Genomic DNA, 18,522 nt, shown 5'->3' with positions numbered 1-18,522 from the left:
GAGACTGGAGGTGGGTAAACCAGTTAGGCAGCTATTACAATAGTCCAGACAAAAAGGCTATTGGGCCAGAAATAGACTGGAGACAGGAGCAGCAAAGAGGAGGGATGGATTCATGAGAGGAAGAATAGGCAGGGCTTGGCAATGGACGGAGTGTTAGTGATGAGGTAAAGAAAAAAATCAAAGATGACTCGTAGGTTTTCTACCCAGATGGATAGTGGTAGCATTAATAGGAACAAGTAAATTTGGAAGAGGAGCAGGTTGAGCAGACAGTAAGAAATGTAGGAGTCAGGGGAGAGAGTGGGACTGGATTTAGGACTCATCTGAATTGATAGCAACTGAAGCCATGAGTCGATTGTAGAAATTGTCAAGGAAGACATTGGAGAGAAAGACAGGAATATGGCCAAGGACAGAGCCTTAAGAGAAAGCAACATCTAGGGGAAAGGAGGAAGAGAATAAACTCCAAAAGAGCCCACCCGGCAATCAGAGAGGTAGGAAACTAGTAGAGAGCACAGAAGCCAACATAGGAGAATGCTTAATAGCTCACTATTTTGTAGTGCATTAAAGTTGTCAAAGTATTTTCCTGCACTACAAAATGAGATAGATATTACCATTCCCATTTTGTTAATAAAGACTCATACTGAGTGGTTAAATGAATTGCCCAAGGTGGTAGAACACGAGAGATTTGTAGCCAGGTCTCCTGACTTTAATTCCAGTACTCTAGAAAGATCAAGAATGATGATGGATAAGAGCTCATTGTTGACTTAGATGAGAATAGGATTAAGAGTTATGACAGCCTAATTGCAAGAAATTGAAGAATTGGGTCACTTCAGTCATGTCTAACACTTTGTGACTCCATTTTGGAGTTTCCTTACAAAGATATTGGAATGGTTTGGCATTTCCTTCTCCAGATCATTTTACAGATAAGGAACTGAGGCAAACACAATTAACTGACTTGGCCAGGGTGAACTCATGAAGATGGGTCTTCCTCAATCTAAGCTTAGCACTCTATCCATTGTGCCATTCAGCTGGACATTCGTATTGGCAGAGAGGAAGAAATGAAAATAAGAAAAGTAGAGGGAATGATGGATGGAGCAAGACTTCAGAGAAAATGGGAAGCAATGGGGTCAAAATACAAAGAGAGCCATTAACCTTGGCAAGGAAGGCTATTTCATCCTTTCAGCCTGGAGGTGAGACCTGGTTTGAATTATGAAGAAATGATGGAGCTCATCATCAAGAATTTCAATCTTCTCAGTAAAGGGAATCAAGGTCATTTGCAGAGAGCAGAATGGGGTAAGTTTGGAGCCTTAAGGAGAGAAGGAGCTTGGAACAGTCACTGTGGGGAGTATGATATGAAATCACTTGGAAAACAATTGCCACATAGTAGTCACATCCCTTGTGGACGTTAATATGAATTTGGAGTGAACCATCACTCCATCAGGGATAAGACTTTCTCCAGAAGTGCTCACAGACACAGAATTGGAAAAGAGAAGACTGGCCATTGGGGTGACTCCTAGTTGCAGTAGAAAGACGAGGACCCAGTATTCAGAAAGAATCAGTGACCCATCACCATAGGGTTATAAATAGGAGTCCTGTTGAAGAGGAAGGCTGTGTTTTCCTCAAGAAATGGATTCCTTTGCTTATGGAAGAATACCTGTCCACAGTTTTGACAAGGAAGTTCTCATAATCTGTTCCCAAACTCCAAGCTAAGTTTCTTCCTTTACCGGGGAGAACTAAGGAGACAGAAATAAAGAGGCTGGGCTTTTGCTGAGTAATGGAGCAATTTTTTTTCAATTAAACTCCTAAGCAGCAGTACAACCTGGAAAACCAAACTTTGATTTGATCCACTTTCAGGTCCCCTGATAGGAAAAATCATAGCCAGAAGGATCCAGAGTTGTACCTAGGTTGTTGCTAAATTTTAGGAAGAACATTGGCAAATGAGCCCAAATCCAGAGGTAGGCAACCAAAATAGTGAGATAAATTATCTAACACAGACAGCTGTGAAAAAAAATGGGTGGCCTTGGGAGGAGGCAAGTTTTCTGCAAGTCATAGAGGTCTTGGCGCCAAGGCTAGAAGACTTGTTGGGGGTGGTGCTGTAACTTGTGCTTCAGGCTGGAGTGTCTCTTCCTACTCCCAAGTGCTGAAATCCTGTGAAGAGGTAGTTTTAGACACAAAACCTGAAAGCAATTTTAGAGATTTAAGTTTCATCTCCTTTTATTTTACAACTAAAGGAGCAAAATGAAATGAAATGGATGAAGCACCAGGTGTAGTCAAGAAGACCTGAGTTCAAATATAGACTGAGACATATACTAGGTTTATAGGGGCAAATCATAACTGCTATCAGTTGTGATTTCCTCATTTGTAAAATGGGGACAATAATAGTGCCGATCTCCCAAGGTTGTTGTGAAAATCAAATAAGATTTGTAAAGCGTTTAGCAACATTTGACAGAGAAGACACCATGTAAATGTCTTGTTCAGTCATGTCTGACTTGTCATGACCCCATGGACCTTAGCTATCCATGGGGTTTTCTTGGCAAGGATACCAGAGTGGTTGCCATTTCCTTCTCCAGTAGATCCAGTTGTCAATTCTAGTTGTCATTATAATTATTTATTGTGATAATTATTAGTGGTAGAGCTGGAAATAGCCTGTGTCAAAATCCAGTGATGGACCATGTAAGTTAGGAAGAGAATCCAATTTGAACAGAGAGCAGACTCTGAAAGAGACTAGCTATGGGGTGGGGGTGGGGGGTGGTGCAAGAAGCAAAAACTGAAAGTTCCAGGAGAGAATCAGAAGCTGAGAAGTGCAACTGACTACCTCATTTCATACTCATTCCAGCTGGGAGCCAGTGGGAAGAAGCAGATCTCCTAGGCTGGGAAGAAGCTGTCTCTCTGGAGATCATCTATGTTCCTGAACCCCTGGATACCTCTCACTCAACTCAAAATAATTATAATCAAAAGCCATCAGCCAATATTGTGAACTGGAACTTTGAAGAAAGCCATCCACAGAGATCCTTTTCAAGGATCTCTCTCTATCTCTCTCTCTTTCTGTTCCTAGACTCCTGTATTCAAAGCTAGTTAGCTTAGGAGTAGGGATCAACTGGCAGCAGACAAGAAGAGGGATTAAGGCCAAGAAAGCCTTGAACTCCTAAACTTTGGAGGGCCAATTTGCCAGAGGGGACAAGTGTAGGGCCTCCTGTGCCCCCATTTTCCCTACTTGATACCCCTTACCACTTCTTCCCTGTTTGAACCCAATAAATTTATTACTCCAGAATTGGGTCTGGGTCAGTACCTAGCAATAATAAAGGGGACTAAAGATTTGGGGAGGTCATACCTCTCCCCAAAAGGGGAGATCCCAGTTATCCAAACTGCCAGACTTAAGGAAGAAACATCTCTCCTGGGCTATGGAGTAGCCCCAAGGTTGTGAAGGGAATTGGCAGTTGGTGTTCCTGAGGAAACCAGAGGAAAAAGAATTCATCTTGCCTCTCAAGAATAGCTTGGACCTCAAGGGGGGCAATGTGCCATCTTACCAAGGATTTCCCCTTTAGTTCTTGTCCTCCATCTCCCAGGAGACATACTCCCTCTGTCAAGGAGACAGGACTTGGCTACCTTCCCCCAAGAAGGAAGAGAGGGGAAGAACAATCTCTTCACCCTCTCAACTCTCTCTCCCTATTTCCCTTTCTTCCCTCTATCCTCCCTATTCCCTTTTAGACCTTACAACCAGAATATTGTGTGGGAACATCAAAAGGACTGATCCTGATTTTCAACCCTGTACCCTTTCCCCTTCACCCTATTGACCCATTTGGACCTTGGGTAAGGTGGGATTTTCCTTGCTCCTGATGTCCTATGATACTCTTGTGAAACTCTTTTTTTATGAAGAATGGAAGAAGATGCCTTTATTCACACCTTCTTGGAGAATGGACAAATTGTCATAAAGGAACCACTGGAGAATGTAGAAATTGCTGAAGAGGAAACCAACCTCAAAATAAGGTGGTTGTGGTTTGAAGAATCCCCCAGCATACCCCTGAGGAAGACAGAAAAAGTTCAATCAAGCTTGCAGCTTTGATTTTTGATTGACTTTTCTTTTTTTTGCAGGTACCAGAACTTCGGTGTTTGGAAACAACTAGGGATCTAATGCCTTGACTTCCCTGTTTTGACACACAGTCCTGAAAGCAAGGGAGAATACTGCTCATGGTGGAACTGTCAGGTGGTACAGATAGACTTTCTCTTCCCATCGCCCCTTCATTTTCAATATCACCCCCCACACACACACACATTCCTAGTACAGTAAGCAAAGTCCATTTCTACACCTTCATCTCCTCTCACCCCAAAAAACAAGACATTTCTTATAATCTTTTATTGTTAGAAAACTGGGTAAAAGCTACACAATTTTCAATAAACCAACAGAATTGTCTTTTGTGCCTATGAAGCCTGTGTGTGAGGACTCTGTGCTTTTCTCAGCTAACCACCAATAATGAGGTCAAAGAGAACTGTAGATCCAGGCTATTCCTTTCAAGATCCATGGGCAGTAAGTCATTAACATCTAGGTCACCTCTCCATCCCTGGGCCAGGATAGGGCCCGGCCCCTACAGGATATTGTCCAGACCCTTCTCCACTGTGTAATACACGGCATAGGTCCCCCCTGCTTCCTGTGGCGTTATAGAGTGGACCGCTGAATCTCTGGCAAGAAGATTCTTCAAAATCTAACCTCATTGATTCTTAGAGGTGATGGCATCAGCCATTCCAGGGAGCTAAATGGAGAATCTCTTGGAACCCGGGAAAGCCCTAAAGTATGAGAAACCAATGACGCACCTAGTAAGGCGTTTGCCGAGTAAGGGTCAGAAACTCATCCTCAAGGGCTGGGCCACAGTCCTGACTGGTCATCCTACTTTGCAAAGAGAGAAACTAGGGCCAGGGGAATAAAGGCAATGTTCTCTAAAGTTACGGCATGGTCCATCTGGGTCAAACTAATGCAGTCAGCATCCCACTGGCGGATGGTTAACGAGCCAGGCACAGGTCCCTCCACGGTCCCATAACACAGCTGCAATTTGGGGATGCGATAGGATTCAGTGAGACCCTTGCAAAAGAGAAGGACTCTGTTCCCTTAGATTAGAGCCACTGGACCTGGACAAGCTTCAACATCATTAAAAGCAGATTTGTTAAACACTGACATGAGCTGGAAGTGACTTCTAAGGAAGTATCTGATGGTGGCTCCTGCCAGAAGTGGGGCCTGGAGTGAGGACATCAAGGACTTAGGAGGCCTGGAAATCCTCTCCACTGTGCCTTTTATTTGTCTTTCTCCAGGGATTTTTAGGGGAGGGGCAAGGGGAAGAATCAGACAGCAAATAGAAGGCAGAGAGGAAAACCTTCACTTGTTAGCACTAAGGCTTACTTCCACTGCAGAACCATCATGGCGGACCCAACTGAGGGACTTTGGGGAGGGAGTAAGAGGTGGCTTGAAGGGAGTCTGGGGAGGTCTCTCCTTTTGGCCTATGGGATGATGCTGTCCTACGGGTGGCCTTGCCCATGGGGGAAACACTAAATGGGCTCTTCCCTATCGGGCACTTCTTCGTCCATCATGATGCCCCCTCCCTCAGCTCTTGGAAGCCTGCTGGAGCCAATGAGGCAGAACTCCTTGATGCTGGGTGTTCAGAAGCTCCCTCCCCATCACCGCCCCCTCTCCTGGGTGACCCAGTACGTGTTGCCTCTGGAACACTCCATCCAGCTTATAAGCTTGGAAACAAGGTTTATGACATTCGCAATTGAGCAGGTTCTGGGACTTAGATTAAGCTGTGCCATCAATTCAGGCTCAGAAGGAAACGGCCAACCTTAGTGCAAAAGGTGGAAGGCCAAATACCCATCTCTTTGGGGCTCACCCCGCTTGTTCCCATCCTGCTACCCAGGAGGCCCCTTTCCCCACTGTCCTCAGAGGGTTCGAAGGGGCCTGGGTGTTGTGCGAAATGGACAGGCGAGTACTTAATGTGGAATAGTAGCGCCACCTCTGAGTGCTCGCTCTTGGCCTCCGTGCCCCCTCACCAAAATAAAACTCGTGGGAAGTCTTTGGTCCCAACCGGTGTCTGTGGAAGCAGCTTCTCTTTTCTTGTAGAGCCTCCAGAGGCATTAATTACCAGGTGGACTGAAGAGCAGCGTTCCACTGGTTCCTCTCCCTCCTGGGTGCTGCCCTGAGCATTCAAATTCAGTCTTCTGGGTGCTGGAAAGTTCAGACAGGGAAGTGTGAGGAGATGTACTAAGGCTCCCAGAGAGAGACCAGGGCCAGGCGACTTCCCTCACAGTGTAGGCTGCAGCCGAGAGATAGGGCTAAGATGATGACAGCATCTGGGGAGAAAAGTGGGAGAGACCGTGTTAGATCCGGCATCAGGAAGAGGCTTTCCATTCTGTATTCCAGAGAAACCAAGCCCAGCTTTAAAGTTAAATAAATGAGCCTTACTAGAAGCTCTAGAAGGAAGGTGTGAGAGAATAATTAGGAGAGAAATGAAGAAAGTTCTGGTTTGGTGGCTTGGGTTTGTTGTAGTCCGCAACACCCTTCGCATCTGACTACTTTCTGCTTCTGAGACGTCGGTCAAGGACCTCATCACACAGCTCAGAAATACACTTCAATAGCTTCAAGTTTTTCTCTGCTCTCTCCACTTAGTTCTCCACAAAATAGCCATATTATTTCCCTACTTACACTGCTGTGGCTCCCTATTACCTTAAATAAAAGAGAAACTTCTCTATTTGGCTTTTGAAGCCCTTCACGTTATGGTCTCAACTTGCCTTTCCAACATCATAATCCATTATTTTTATCCATTTTTTTTTGTTGTTGGCAATTTATTTATTTACCAATTACATGTTATTAATACATTTCCACATAAGTTTTCTGAAGTTATAGGATCCAAATTGTCTTCCTTCCTCCCTTCTGTCCCCCTCCCAGAGCTGGAAAGCTATTTGATCCAGGTTATACATGTTTTATCCTGCAAACCATTTTTCCATATTGTTCATTCTTGTAAGCGAATAATCATATAAAACCAAAATCTCCAAACAAAAACCCAAATAAACAAGCGAAAAATTTCATACTTTCACTTGCATAAAAATATTCATAGCTGTGCTCTTTGTGGTGGCAAAAAATTAGAAAATGAGGGGATGCCCTTCAATTGGGGACTGGCTGAACAAATTGTGGTATCTTTTGGTGATGGAATACTATTATTCTCAAAGGAACAATGAACTGGAAGAATTTTCATGTGAACTGGAACGACCTCCAGGAATTGATGCAGAGTGAAGGGAGCAGAACCAGGAGAACCTTATACTCAGAGATTGATACATTGCTGTACAATCGAAAGTAATGGACTTCTCTATTAGCAACAATGAAATCATCCAGGACAATTCTAAAGGACTTAGGAGAAAGAACACTATCCACATCCAGAGAAAGAACTGTGGGAGTAGAAACACCGAAGAAAATCAACAGCTTGATCACATAGGTCGGTGGGGACATGACTGGGGATGTAGACTCTAAACAATCACCCTAGTGCAAATAATAGTAATAGGGGAATAGGTCTTGATCAATGATACATGTAAAATCCAGTGGGTAGGCATTGGCTACAGGGAGGTCGGGGGTGGGAGGAAAGAAGGGAAAGAACATGAATCATGTAACCATGGAAAAATATTCTAAATTAATTAATTAAATAAACTTAAAAGTCATAAAAAACTACATGCTTTCATTTACATTCTGACTCCAACAGTTCTTTCTCTGGGGATAAATAGCATTCTTTGTCTAAAGTCCCTCAGAGTTGTTCTGAATCATTGTATTGTTGAGAATGGCTAATTTATCATAATTGTTTAATCCATTTTTTAAAAAAATAGTCACTGTCCAGGGGCAGCTAGGTGGTGCAGTGGATGGAGTGTTGGGCTTAGAGTCAAGAAGAAATACTCCTGCATTCAAATCTGACCTCTGACATTTACTAGCTATGTGACCCTGAGCAAGTCACTTGACTCTGTTTGCCTCAGTTTCCTCCTCTATAAAATGATCCAGAGAAGGACATGGCAAACTACTTCAATATCTTTGCCAAGAAAACCCCAGATGGGATCATGATGAATAAGACATGAGTGAAACAACACTCTATAATCCAGACAAAATGATCTTTTTGCTATTTCTCACACCCATGGCCCCATCTCCCACTGCCATGACTTTGTAATTGTTGTACCCCATGTCTAGAATATACTTTCTCACCTCCACCTCTTAGAATCATTTGTTTCCTTCAAGACTCAGCTCAAAATTTTTCTCCAACATGAAGCTTGATTCCTCTGGCTCCTCCTTGCTGTTTTTCTTTTGTTGATATTCTGTACACTCTTATTCAGTTACTTATACATGGTAGGTACCTAATAAATGCTTATTGACTGAATAAATTAGCCTTAAATGATTATTTTCTAAACCCTTAAACTGGGCTGCTCTAACACTCTTTCAAGCACAAACTGCTTAAAGACATACCTAGGCAGAGGCTTACCTGAAGTGATGTTCTCCCTCCAACATGAATCTACCAAGATCAACTGGAAGTCTTGGAAACAAATTGCCCAAGCAGAAGATATCATCATCCTGACTAACATGCTCACCTTACAGGTGAAGAAACTGAAGGCCAGGAGAGGGTCTGCTAAGACACCCCAGAAGACTGTGTTGTGGGCTCTGCTTCTTCCAAGTGCTGAGATATCTGGGTCTGATCCCTGGCTGCAGGACCCTCGGAGAAAGGTACATTGGCAGATCTTGGGGGGACTCTCTGATTAAAAGGCTCAGTTAGCAAATGCTACTTGAAAGGTAGAGCTAGGAGCCATGGCGATGGTTGAGGATGAATGGATTTGGAATTGGAAGGGACCTTGGACCTCACCAAGTCCAAACTGTCCAGAGGAGGAAACTGAAGCTCTTGGTAGTTTTGACAGGCATTATATAGCAGAGTTAGGATATGAGTAGATGCATCTTGTCTCCAGAGCCAGTACTCATCTAACTACCCCCTGATGTTTTCCCCCTGGAGTCAAGTATTTGGGTCAAGGCAGATGGAATCATTCAATATCTGGCGATGCAAGGAGATAATAAACCTGGTCAGCCAGAAGTGGGAACATTGTAGACTCTGGATTTTATGATACAGGGAGAAGGGGATGAACTCTTGGCAAGATGCAGGGTCATCTGTTAAAAGGAGCTGAGCTTGGCTCCTGACTGCTCTTATCACATCAAGCAGCCCAGGAAATATTGGATAAAATTGTTAGATTAAACAGGAAGTAGAAAGAAGCACAGTCAGTATCCAACTCCTTAGGAAAGTGGAATGGAGATTCATCATTTCACTACTACCCCAGCCAAGAGTATCAAATGAAACGGTCCAGATTCCAACATCGTCTAATTTGGAGTCACAGTGGCTCAGAAGATGTGCTTATTTTAAAAACCTGTGTTCCTTGGGCTTTCCCCAATTTGTGGGCAAAGCCAAGCGATTCTTGGGAAGCAGGGAGAGGAAAGAGAGGGAAATAATTTGGAACTCAAAATTAAGAAAAAAAAACAACTAATATTAAAATTGTTTTTACTAGTAACTGGAAAATATTCTAAAAATCTACCTCAGAAATGTCTTTTATAAACCCACCTACTTTCTTTTCATTTCCACCATTCTAGGTTAGATTTCATTATACCATTTCTATACTAGTGTAACAGGTTCCTAACAGGCAGCATCCTTATATCTCTACCAAAATCATCTTTGAAACACATAGGCCTTGTCTCCCAAATAAAAGGCACAATTCTTAAGTCAAGGTTCAATGTCTTTCACAGTCTGATTTCACTTTTTTCTTCCATGTAGCACAGTGAAAATAACATCTGCATTTAGACTTGAGTGTCCGGGTTGAGATTCTAAATTTCCCTTCTTTAAAAAATTATTTAAAAAAATTTTAAGTTTTATTATTATTATCATGTGAAACACAGAGCACATTAATATATAATCAAAACCCCCAAATAAAATCAAAGATACACTGATATGAAAGATGACTCCAACAGTTCTTTTTCTGGAGGTGGACAGCATTCCCTGTCAGAAGTTTTTCAGGATTGTCCCAAATCCCTGCATTGCTTAGAGGAGCAGATTCTGAATTTCTTCCTGGGTACCCGTATGACCTTGGGTAAATCACTTCTTCATCTCTCTGGGTCAACATCAGCTGAACAAATGATGGCGGTTGGAGGTGGGATAATACTGGATGAATTTTAAGGTTCCTTCCAGCTCTGAATCCAGGATACTCTCTTTTATATATTCTATATCCCAGTGAAACCAGCCTGCTCATTGCTTCTCAGTATTCCTTAGCTTCTCCTGTTCCAAGGTCTGTAATGGACATTTCCTCCTCCCTGCCATTTTTGTCTTTTGTCTTCTACACCATCTTTCGAGGTCTAGACTCTATGCTCTCTCCTCCATGAATCCCTACCTCCTTGAACTCTCATTCCTTTTTAGGATGATAGATTTAGAAATGGAAAGGGACTTTAGAGGCCACCTCATTTTACAGATAAAGAGAACTAAGGAGCCCAATGTTACATCCTATTAAGTGTCTGAGGCAGGATTTGAACCCAGGTCTTCCTGACTCCATGCCCAATTAGAACTCTATCCATGGCTTCACATTGCTGACCACTTATTTTCTAACCTACTGTGGTTATTTGTGTGATTACCTTATTCTTCTTTATTTTACTGTAAGGTCTCTCAAAAGCAAGAACCAAATTCTTTGTCAGTTTTGTGTTTTGATTGTCTTACTGAAGCCAAATAAATAAACACAATTCCCCGGGGGTGGGGTGGGGTATATAGACAACAAGGAAAAAAGGTGGCTGTCCTCAAAGAGCTTGGTGGTTATCTTCTCTGAATTCAGAGGTTAAGGGCTACACCTTACTCTCATAGTCTCTTTGAAAGTGGGATAGAATTTACTAACCATTCATTAGAAGATAGCAAGGAAATGCCTAGTGGAAGAACTCTAATAAACAACTAATTCAGTCAATCTGAGGGTTAAGTTAGAACTTGGAACCCAGCCTTCAGGAATAAGCCTCCAGTGACCATGTGGTGAAGATTCCAGTCTTGCCTTCTCATCAAGGTGTCTCAGAAGCATAATTTGCTCAGGTTTTCTTCTCTCAGCTACCCCTCATGTCCTTGATCCTTTCTGTCTTCATCAGAATATTCTCAATCTTAAATTCCTTTGAACCTTTTCAAATCTTCCTCCTCCTTCTCCTTCTTCCTTCTAGAATTTTGGTTCCATCCATTTATCTATCAAGTCTCTTCATTTTCTCAATGCTTCCTCTTCCAGCTTTCCAAACTGTCAAAAGTCCCTGGCTCTTACCTCAAAGATTTCTTGGTTCTTCTCCCACTAGGGTCCTTCCTCCAGTTTTGTCACCAAATCTTTGAGTATCCAAATTGGAAGTGACTACAATACACACCTGAGAAGGAATCTCATATAATATCTATTCATAAAGTGGCACCCTTTAATCTTCTCCAGAGATGGGGAACTCATTACTCCTTTAGGCATCCCATTTCCCTTTTAGACAGCTTTTTCTTACAGAGAGCCCAAATCTTCCTCTTTTCAGCCTTCAGCCTTGCTCTCTGGAGCCAAATCAAACAAATAAAATCCCTTTTCCATATGACAGACCCTTAAATACTTGGAAGTACTTATCCGTCAAGTCCCCCCTAAGTATAGTCTTCTATAGGCAAAGAATTCCCAGGTCCTCCTGCTAATTTCCAATATGGCATATTTTCCAACTCCTTTTCCATCTTGATCATTATCCTTTGGACACTTTCTAAATTGTCAATATTCTTCCTAAAATATAACTCCCCAAATTCTCTACACTAATACCAGATAAAATATTGCTGTGCCTTCTCTGAAAACAGGATTTCTGCTCATCAGCCTCAGGTAGGGTCAGTTTTGGGGGCTGCTGTGGCCCAATAGTGATACATGTTGAACTTTTTGACCTCTAAAACTCCTGGGTCTCTAAAACTCCCATGCCTCCCTCCATCCTGTAATTGTGCAGTTGATTCCTTTGAAACCAAGTTCAGGATTTAAATCTATCCTTATAAAGTAGCATCTAAGAAATATTGATCCATTGTTTAGCCCAGTGGTATTAAACTCAGATAGAAATGGATCCCTATGGCCACACAATGACTTAGAAAACCATGACTTAACATTTTCTGTGTTATATTTTATTTTTTTTTTTTTGAGGCAGTTGTGGCTCAGTAATGAAGAACACTGGCCTGGAAAATTCATATCCAGCCACAGACACTTTTTAGCTGTGTGACCTTGGGCAAGTCACTTAACCTCTCTATGCTAGGCTTGGAATCATAAATATCTGAGTTCAAATTTGGTCTCAGACAGTTCCTAGTTGTGTGACTGTTGGCTAAGTCACTTAACTTCTGATTGCCTGACAAAAGGATGCATTGGAGAAGGAAATGGAAAGCCATTCCATTACCCTTGCCAAGAAAACCCCATGCATAGCTACGATCCATTGGATCAGAGATTGTTGGATATGATTCAACAATAATAATTCTATTTTTATTTATTTTGTTAAAATTTCACAACAATTTTATCTGGCTTGGTAATCATTAATTACCACTTTTGGGGGTCCAATGTTCAATCAAGGTTCTAAATCTATATATTTATTATAATCCAGTCAATCTATCTTATCCATATGGGCTCTGATAGACAATCCAGGTATACTGTGTGCTCAGCATTCCTCTGATATACCACCCTCCTAAAAAACAATTATCAAAAAGTGGAATGAAAGCTATTTTTGACTTGTTCTTGATGACCCTTTGCTGGCTTGTGTAATTGTTGCTTCATTTACTAAATGCTTACAAACCATGTCCTTTAATAACACATCCTAGAATTTTGCCAGGAATTGAAGCCAAGCTCAGCAGCATGTGTTTGAAGAATTCATTTTCTATCCCCTCTTGAAAATCAAGACAGAAATTGCCCATCTACCATTCTATGACACCTCTTCTCTTCTCCATAATTGCTCAAAGATCGTCAACAATTATGATCTGGGCCACTCTCAGTATCCTGTGGTGTAGTTTGCCCAGGCTTGGCAACTGAAACTCATTAAGCATTTCTGGATCATTCTTTCTAGTTTTTAATCCTTCCCTCATTAGGGAGAGATTATGGTAGCTGAAGTTTGGGAAATTGTACAAGGATTCCAAACTACTAGATGCCATAAAAGTCCGTTTCTTTGATAAGAACATTCTTCTTGTGATGATACAGAGGGTTTCTGTTCCACTACATCTTGGACTAGAAGACTTCTGAAATCACTTCTGATTCTGATAATTTGGGATTCTGTGATTGAAAAATAGGAAGGTGCTCCTGAGAGAGAAACTAGCATAGATACAAATCACCAGAAACCACTCTCTTGGAAGAGCCAGAACTATAAGTAGCTAAATGGCCACCATTGGTGGAAAAAAGAAAGTGAGTTAATAATGTAAGGAGAAGGAAAGAAATAATGATGAACAAGCCAAGTCTGAGCCTGCATTTTGCAAACAAGATGGGAAAACTGGAGAAGATCAAAAGCAGAAAATTCGTGGTTGGAGATTAAATGAGGATTGACATCCAATCATCCTGGTTTAAGTGTGTGTGTCTGGGGTGGGGGATTCAAGGAATCAGACCAGGTGATCTTGTGGAACACCTTCCCAGCTCGATGATCCTGTGAATTGCTCAGAACCTAGGCTCCGCTCTCCTCCATGCTGAGGAGCCAGGCTCCTCACCCCTCTTCTGGTTTCTTCAGGCTAAGGCCAGAGGAGGCTGAAAGATGAATTGTAAGCGTATGTTCTCCAGACAGAGCAAAGGCTCCCTCAGCTCTCACAGTTGGGATCTCTCTGAACTTATCTCAGAGAGGGGGAAAACCCACCACAACCAACAACACAAGAAACTGGTCAGAGCTGCACCAGCCCAGCAATCAAGGTGGCTCCTAATACAGTCATGCTCAGACATGGCTTTTAAAGCTACTTTGACTCAACCAGCTTGTCGGCTCCATCCTGATGCCAAAAAAAGCCTTCTCTCACAACTGGCAACCACTTATTCACTGACTCCACCTCCCTCCAAGGTTTCTAAGTAACCCTCCGAGTATTACTTATGAAAGAATTTCAGAGAAGCCAATATCTTTTTTTTTCTTTCAGTTCATTCCCTAGGGAACCAAGAAACTAGGCTGGTCAGTTTTATCTCCAGGCTTTACCAAAGAGTAAAAGAAAGTGTGTGTGTGTGTGAACCCAAAATGACCAATAAAAAAAAGAAAAAAACCCAAAACTTCCTCTTCTGCTTGGGTTTTTATGAAAGTAAATTCCCTATATTTAACACTGCTGATCTCAGTCTTGGGATCCTTGCCCATCTCTCCCCACACCCTGTGCATATCCCTTTAAGGGACTCAAAAGCTTTGTTGGGCTGGATTTAATAGCTGAAACATCAGCTTCCATTTAGAAGCAATCCCAGAGTAAGTGAGATTGCTTTTGCTGGCACAGAGGTTTCAGCATTCTGAGATGGCAGCAAAGACCAGCTCATTGAGAAAATTAATTTTTCAGCTCAGGATGGCTCCTGAGGAATGGCCTTGTGACCCAAGCTGAGAATGATGGAGTCTTCACACTGGTATTTGCAATATTTAATAGCTGAGTGCCAGTTAATTAGATTAGTTGAGCAACTGTGACAGATGCTAGGCAACGGCTGAACTGAGGGATGGGTGAAGGGCTGAAAGGAAAGGGGAGGGAGAAGGAAGGAAAACCATTCTCATTCAGGGCAAATCCAAGTTAACCCTCTCCAATTTAGAGATGGTCGGCAGCTAAGCCCTGGACACCCAAAGCTGGATTTTTCCTAGAAATTCTTGGCCCCTTGGCTGAAAACAGTGACTTAATATAAAGAAGGAAAAAAAGAGGGGAAAGGGGAAAGAGATGACCAGTCACAGGCAGGGCCAAGGAATGTTCCTCTGCTCAGGGCCAACATCTCATCTGCTGCCAGCTAGACATGAAGAAATAAATGGCATCTTGGACTTTGAGAATACTGACCCTATTGGTCTTGGCCCAGTCACTGGGCTTCTATTTGGGGGGTGAAGAAACCATGAGAGAGGAGCCTGGCTTCATGAAGGTTGGGGTTTCAACTGAGGTTGGTGATAGGACTCAAAGTATACATACATACATACAAACACAAAGATCATTCCATTAAGATGTCCCATCCTTGAGAGACGGTGGGGAGTATCTTTATAGCCTTCCAAATAAGTACTCCATTATATTCCTTTCCACATCACCCTAGAGCAAGCCCCCTCTTTTTTACCCTTACTTTTAACATTTTTTAAACCCTTACCTTCTGTCTTAGAATCAATACTATGGATTGGTTCCAAGGCAGAAGAACAGTGAGGGCTACATAGTGGGGGTTAAGTGACTTGCTGGGGGTCACACAACTAGGATGTGTTTGAGGCCAGATTTGAATTCAGGATCTTTGGTCGCTGGGATTGACTCTCAATCTACTGAGCCACCTACCTGCCCACTCTTTTGTTTGTTTCGGGGAAAATTTTATTTAATTAATTAATTTAGAATATTTTTCCATGGTTACAAGATTCATGTTCTTTCCCTGCCCTACCCCAACCCACCACCTGAAGCTGTAGCAATTCCTCTGGGTTTTACATGTGTCCTTGATCAAGACCCATTTCCATATTATTGATATTTGTACCAGGGAGATCATTCAGAGTCTACATCCCCAATCATATCCCCATCAACCCATGTGACTAAGTGGTTGTTTTTCTTCTGTGTTTCTATTCCCACAGTTCTTTCTCTGGATGTGAATAGCATTCTTTTCTCCTAAGTTCCTTTTGATTATCCTGGATCATTGCATTGCTGCTAGTAGAGAAGTCCATTACATTCAATTGTATCACAGTGTATCGATCTCTGTGTACAATGTTTTCCTGGTTCTGCTCCTCTCGCTCTGCATCACTTCCTGGAGGTCGTTCCAGTCTCCATGGAATTCCTCCACTTTATTATTCCTTTTTGCACAATAGTATTCCATCACCAACATATACCACAATTTGTTCTGCCATTCCCCAATTGAAGGGCATCCCCTCAATTTCCAACTTTTTGCCACCACAGAGAGCGCAGCTGCCCACTCAACACTTATTTTTGGTGTAGATCCCTTTGGAAGTCTGGTGGAATCTTTGGACTGCTTTGAAGAATAATGTTTTTCAGTGCATAAAATAGGAGATTACAAAGGAAACTAACCATATCAATATGTTTATCAAAATAATTTTTAAAAATCAGTTTATAGAGACTAGGTTAAGAGCTCCTACTCTACAGCCTTCTTAAGCTGGAGCATATTTCCAAGAGTTCTGCTTTACCAAATTTTGCTTTCTCATTCACACCCAGAAACTACACTTATTCTATTTCTCACAAAACTCCTGTGTTAAGAACAGCTTACCTATCATACCCAGGAATCCATGTAGGTTCATTCCCCTGTTAGACAGAGAGATAAAAAGCTAAATTGTGGACCCATAATTTAATTTAGCAGTGATCCTATCCACCAAGGCGATGAAGGTTGGACTTCTTATGAACATAAGGTTAAACATGTTTGAAACATAAAATAGACTTCAGATTCCAGGTAATCTATTTAACATCTTGGCACCAAATCCTCAGCTCCACTCCCAAAATTCTAAGCAGCAGATTTGGAAGGATTTTGCTTATTTATTGCCTTTCATTCTCCTGAGTTTCCCAAAACAACCCAGGAAATCAAAGGCACGCGATTTGATTTTCCCAAACCATGGAATTAGGAACTTATTTTTAAAACTATCTTCTAATATTATTTCCAACTAATACCCTGCATGAACCATGAGTAGACCCAACTGAATGGGTCTCCTACCTGTCTTTCAAGTAATCTTTTGAATCCCCATCTATATACATTTATTCACATGATGACTTAGAACTGTCCTCTTTTTAAAAAAATTATTTTTGTTATATTAAAATTCCCAGATAGCCCCCTTCTCTCCTTGAACCAAAGAAGGAATCATTTAACACAAAGACATATGTATTTATAAAACTAGGTCTTGTTTATTTCTATTCATCAGTTTCTTTTTTGGAGATGGACATACACAAGTCATTCTTCAAACAATATTTCTTTTGCTATATATAATGTACTCTTGATTCTGTTCATTTCATTCTTTGTAATTTCATGTAGATCTTTCCATAAATATGTAATATATAATTTATTTTAAATTAACCTGCTAGGGGCAGCTAGGTGGCTCAGTGGCCTGAGAGCCAGGCTTAAGAGATGGGAGGTCCTAGATTCAAATCTGACTTCAGATACTTCTTAGCTGTGGGACCCTGGGTAAGTCACTTAATTCCCATTGCCTAGCCCGCTCTTCTGCCTTGGAACCAAGACCTACCATTGATCCCAAGATGTATAAAATGGAGATTTGAACCCTAGACTTCAATCTCCAGAAGTCCTTGGTATTTCCCAGAATTCCCTATAATCTCACCTGAGTCTCCACCTGGGCAAGATCACAATTAGTATTTAACAGCCTCTCTGCCTCACATGTGGCTCTCTCGGCCATTGCAATGAGGAAGTAAATAAGCCGAGTGAGGGCACTCTGAATGGGCTAATCAGCCCTAGGCACGTGGTTTTCTTATTTTTTTATTCCTTGATTTCTAATAATCTTTAATAAACCTCATAAAATATGATATTTTATTACTAGAGACTACATTTAATTTTTACAGATGGAAGATAAGGGTTTAAAAATTAACCTGCTTCCCACTTCTTAAGGAGTAGTAGTACTCCATCACAATCATGTGCTTCAACTTGTTTCAACATTCTCCAACTGATGGGCATCCCTTCAATTTCCAGTTCTTTGCCAAGCACAAAGAGAGCTGCTATAGATATTTTAGGAACAGATTGGTGCTTTTCCTTTTCCCTGACCACTTTAGGAAATAAGCCAAAGAGTGGTATTGCTGGGTCAAAGGATATTACACAGCTTTATAACTGGGCATCATTCCAGATTGCTCTCCAAACACGACTACTAATTCTGTTTTGAGGGCTGGTTCGAACCTTCCTCCCCCCAGGATGACTTCCCTGACTATCTTAGCCCAGAGTATTCTTTCTTTCCTCTGCACTCCTATAGCACCTTCTGCCCATGCTTTCATCTTTCCCTAATTAAAGGGCTGCTCTGGTTATGTTGTTTTTAAACCTTTCCCTTCTATCTCCAATCAATATTATTCAATCAATATTAAGTATCAGTTCCAAGATAGAAGACCTAAGCCATGGGGGTTAAGTGACTTGTCCAGGGTCACACAGCTAGGAAATATCTGAGGCCAGATTTGAACCCAGAATCTCCCATCTCTGGACCTAGTTATGTTTTTTTATATAATAACGTGTGACAACAGCAACAATGGAAAGGCAGCACACTATATTGAAAAAAAAAACAACCCTAATCTCTGCTATTTACAGTATCTTTCAATAATTCGGTTTTCTTTGATTCTTGTAACCAAGGAATAATGTTCTAAATTGACTAAATAAAATAAAATAAAATAAAAAATT

General features: G+C 41.6%; 1 protein-coding gene across 2 annotated transcripts in view; it reads right to left on the bottom strand.

The window, feature by feature from the left end:
* Positions 1-4,336: 4,336 nt before the first annotated feature.
* Positions 4,337-18,522, bottom strand: part of KLHL25 (kelch like family member 25) — a 52,784-nt gene continuing 38,598 nt past the window's right edge. For both annotated transcript variants that reach the window (XM_007479393.3, XM_001364726.4), the window contains exon 3: positions 4,337-6,330. The gene's annotated coding sequence lies outside the window, so the exon portion shown is untranslated. The remainder of the gene's footprint in view (positions 6,331-18,522) is intronic.

This window comes from Monodelphis domestica, chromosome 1, assembly GCF_027887165.1.
Source record: "Monodelphis domestica isolate mMonDom1 chromosome 1, mMonDom1.pri, whole genome shotgun sequence".
NCBI lineage: Eukaryota > Metazoa > Chordata > Mammalia > Didelphimorphia > Didelphidae > Monodelphis > Monodelphis domestica.
Note: the sequence above shows the minus strand (reverse complement) of the source record. Positions and strands in the feature narration are given on the sequence as shown.